The sequence below is a fragment of the Lactuca sativa genome, chromosome 4, assembly GCF_002870075.4.
Source record: "Lactuca sativa cultivar Salinas chromosome 4, Lsat_Salinas_v11, whole genome shotgun sequence".
Taxonomy (NCBI): Eukaryota; Viridiplantae; Streptophyta; class Magnoliopsida; order Asterales; family Asteraceae; genus Lactuca; species Lactuca sativa.
The window spans coordinates 84266702-84271536 of NC_056626.2; the positions used below are offsets into that span (position 1 = coordinate 84266702).

The 4835-nt window shown below is 32.5% G+C and overlaps 1 non-coding gene across 1 annotated transcript; it reads left to right on the top strand.

The window, feature by feature from the left end:
* The first annotated feature begins 3638 nt into the window (after nucleotides 1-3638).
* LOC111917483 (U6 spliceosomal RNA) lies at nucleotides 3639-3741 on the top strand. Its single transcript, XR_002858912.1, has one exon. It is a non-coding gene; the product is annotated as a U6 spliceosomal RNA (small nuclear RNA).
* The last annotated feature ends 1094 nt before the right edge of the window (nucleotides 3742-4835 follow it).

Here is a 4835-nt window from a genome sequence, read left to right on the forward strand (position 1 = left end):
AATCCTACTCTTCACGTATTAACTAACATGTGCATATAAAGATTTTGCCTACCAACATATATTGCTCAAATTATGGTGTGGTGTAACTAAAAAAAGCTATTGAGAGTTGAGACCATGATATCAATCTGCATAATCTTTCCAAAATATCTACCTCATACTCAATACTTATTTCTTGGTCCCGCTAAATGGTAATATATTGGACCCTTGACTTAATTGCGCTGCCCTACTAGACAAGTCTCTCACCGATTAAAGTAAAATTTGACTTTCTTTATTGAAATCTTAAAAACAATATATGAGAAAACTACATATTTGAAAGCTTTTAATCAAAGATAATGATAAACAACCAAAATTAAGAGTTGACGGATATACGTCATTAGCCAAAGGTTGAGGATTCCTAGTCATCACATGATACGGTTTTGGTGCCATACCTAAGGCCGCCTCCATGGCCAGATCCTTTAGAGACACTAGAACAAGCCTTTGTGACACTCTTCGGCGACAGTTTACTATCTGTCATTATACCCTTGCATGGGTTTACCCACGTCTTTGCTGCCATGTTGCCTACCAATTCCATGTCCCTTATTATTAGTATTTATTATTGCATTTTATTTACTTATTGTATTTATTTATTTTCTAGCAAAAGTAGACTAGCGGTTACACCCATGTTTCTCATTTCCAAGTTTTTAGCCATTAGCATTTTTATTTATATAGATATAATTGCTTTGTTTTGAATAGAGAAGAATTTTGATGAAAATAATATCTCTTTCAAGTCTTATTTCTTTAGGAGATCAGTCATCTCGAATCGGCCCTATCTTGAAGATTGACCATCTCGAATCAGTCTCTATCATCACCTAAATGCAGGTAATACGGAAACAAACAAAACCAGCTCCACTACCAGTGACTTAGTAACATTATGACTCTTCTTAATCCAAGTATGGATCCTACACTTCCGGTAGTACATGCATTTACTTCTCTTCACACCTATGCATACTTGTCCCAAAAATTGCCACTCAGTTCCCAAGTTACAAAACAAGAAAAAATCACAAAGCAATTTAACAAATATTTATGTGTTCAACCAAACACATCCAACAAATTTCTTAAACTCCATTAGGATTTTCGTGTCTCAATCAGACGCTCTAACAACAACCGTGTGTTTTACGCACATACAAAATTTCCTAGATTCTCTTTCTAGAATCCCTTCCATGCATATACCTACTCTAGCATATTTTAACTCTGCATTCCTTTATTTTAGCATCCATAATCAACATAAACTTTCAACATCAAAGTGATCCTTAGGAATGCTTCTACCGGAATATTTTCTTCACAACATGTTCTTCTCCCCCACTTAGTCGTATCCCAACAATAATTCGTTTCATGATAGAATATAGCAACATCTTGTCTTCACCAATTGTTTGGTGGCATAATTGCATATAATCACCAAAATTGCTATGCTCATTTATCAAAACTTATAATCTTACAAGAATCCTCTAAGTCTTACTTGATAAGGATTCATAAAGCCTTGATTGTGTATTCAACAACAATTCCATTTTCAATTTCTTCGTATAGATTCCTTGCGGTGTCCATTTAGCATCGCACACTACATTTGAATTTACTCTAGTAGCATGGAGACAAACGCTCTCTAACTACATGTATCACCTTCTTATTCATTTAAATCACCATGCATTTCATTTTATCTCCAATTACTCCATCGCCATTTACTCGATAGGAGTCAATCCTAGAAAATTTGTTTATCATGTTTTTCACGTCTACTTCATAGGGATCAACCATAAGAAGTCTGCATTTCATCTTCATCTCAGCATGTCCTACTACCTTCCACTTTGTTCTTTGTTGTCTCTTGACATTAACATTTATCCGTGTGCAATACTATAGATGTATCACTACTTCAGCTAAACGTTCTAACTTTACTAAAAATGACCGAGACTGGTCCAAATAAAGATCGACAAAGACTGAGACCGGTCCGAATAAAGACCGATACCGAAAAAGACCAGTCCGAAAAAAGACCGATCGGGACCGGTCCTAAAAAAGATAGGGTCGTTCCGAGACCAACGTCAAAAAAGACCGGATCGTTTCGAGGCCGACCTAAGACTGGTCTGGGACCGCCAATGTGCAACTCTAATCACAATATTAAACCAACCGGTCTAAAAGAATTATAGAGAATTTCATATATGTCATTATTAAACGTTAAAATATCATATTTATCCAACATAATATTTAAATATCATATTTGTCATTCTTAATCCTTTAAAATATTCCAAATCAAATTTTTTTCATACATTGTAATCCTTTAAAATATTCCAAATCAATTTTTTTTTTAATCATTAAAACCCAAAGAAAAAACTAAATGGACCATATTACCCCTTCCTTATAAAAAAAACTTAGGAACTTAGGGATTAGCATTAAAGGTTTTACCTTCTCGTCGGCATTAGCATTAGCATTAGAACGTGAATGTGATTAATTCATGTCTGCGTGATGAAAATCTTCAAAAAGTTTGGGCGGGATTAAAATAATCGATTGGTATATTGATTAATTAAACGTTCATGATTATCTTGGTGGGTATCAATTTTCAATCATATATTACTCGTATTAAACTTATAAATTTATCAATCACTTATTAAATTGTGATGAGCCATCAACAATTTTTACTTTATGACGGTCTTGGGTCCCAAAAATGCCTTGGCCATCCATGATACATAGCTAAGTTGTAAGCATGTTATAAATTCTCGAAATTTTATTTCACCCTGTTTTTTATATTTGTTTGAAGATGCAGTTTAATTCTGGAGCATTGAACTAAAAATACAAAAAGTAGTAAAATATATGTTGCAACACATGAGAGAATTGATCCCAAATATCTCACATCAAAAACTAAAATGCAAAAACTATTCAAGTTAGTGAGAATATGCAAGCCCCAAAAGAATCGATTGGTATATTGATCAATTAGACATTTCAGATCTCTAATGCTAATGCGGTAATGCCGATTCATATAAAGATTTCATGTGATTTATAAGGTAAGGACAATATGATCCATCTATTTTTATTTTTTATTTTCAATTTTAGTGATTTAAAAGGTAAAAAAGGGTTACAAAATATTAAAAAATAAATAAATAAAAAATCTAATTTGGACAAATATAATATTTTGAGTTTAATAAAGACATATGAAATTAAGGACTCTTATGTTAAAAAATATTGTCAACGATTTGAACTTGAACTATGTCCCGTTAGATTTCCTTTTAGCCTTTGAAGTCCCATTTTCCATAATTTGAGGAAATAGCGCAGCGGCATTTGTTCTTGTTTTTCTTTGCTTTTATTTATTTATTTATTTATTCAAATCCCGATCATAAGTAATTTATATTTTCTCACATTTTTTTCATAATTTATAGAAAATCAAAAGGGTGGAAAGGAATTCATTTTTTTCTCATCTTTCTCATTCTTAATGTTAAACAAATTCCTTAGTAATCTAATACGGACAAACTGGAAATCTTATTACCCTCCTAAGTCATTATCCCTAATTTTAAAGACATTGAGAATATATGACCATCAACAGTAAACTACTTCGTTTAGAACTCGCGTCGTCTCATATAACCTGCTACTCCTCTATATGGTGAAGCTCTTTATCTATAGTCGTCCCTTTGCGGACATCCGATAAAATTGGAACGATACAGAAAAGATTAGCATGGCCCCTGTGCAAGGATGACACGCACAAATCGAGAAATTGTCCAAAAATTTTTTTTAACCCTTCTTCGTCTTCTGTGGAACCTTCATTCCCTTTTCAAATGCTAACAGAGTTCAATTGCAATTCTTACGTTTCAGTAGTTCATCTACTGAAGTCATGATCAGACAACATATGGATTCCATGGTCAGATTTATCTTCTTGTTGATGTCTTCAACCATGTGTGACAAGTAAGAGTGATCTTTCTTTCTATAAAGTCTCCTTTAAGTTACTTTTCTTGTCATTAAGTTTCATGCTTTATAAACTTCCGTTTATGTGTTGTACATAGTTTGTATGTGTTTGTTTATGTGCTGATTTTTTTATTCATTTTGCAACTTCAGTTTCTTAGTTCATGTTGTGATTTTGCTTTTTACAAAATAATTGATAGTAGACATCCTCTACAAGTCCCCGTTGGTTTTACATTTTCATTCGTTATCAAATGTAGACATTGATGGGAGGTATCAAAGTAAGATTGTTTTTATACATATGGATGTGTTCGTATAAACATTTAAATGACAAAAAAGAAGTTATTGATAAAATGTTGCATATTTATATAATGAAGATCATCAATCATATAGGTTTTTGGACTTAAAAGTTCTGGAAGGGTTGTGAGATAAGTTTAAATGGAAACAACTATTTTCAGTCAAACAAATCAGTCACATTGATTAGTAATCATGTTTTCTAAATAATTAGAGTTAATGACTTAGGAGGGTAATAAGGTTTCCAGTTTGTCCGTATTAGGTCACTAAGGTTTTTTTTGTGCGTATTAGACCAATATGGTTGTTATTACCGTTTAGAAATAGTCCTTTTTACCGGTTAAAACCGGTAAAAAGACTATTTCTAAACGGTAATAACAACCATATTGGTCTAATACGCACAAAAAAACCTTAGTGATCTAATACGGATAAACTGGAAACATTATTACCCTCCTAAGTCATTATCCGTTTGTGTTATTAACCCCCACACTAAAATGACAAAAATCTGTGGAGTTTTATCACGAAAGAATCACCTAAGAAACAAATATCACAAATGATCATCGATGTTGCTAATTACACTTTGCAAAATCTTTTTTCGTTACAAAATGCATATCTTACAAGATGATATATATATA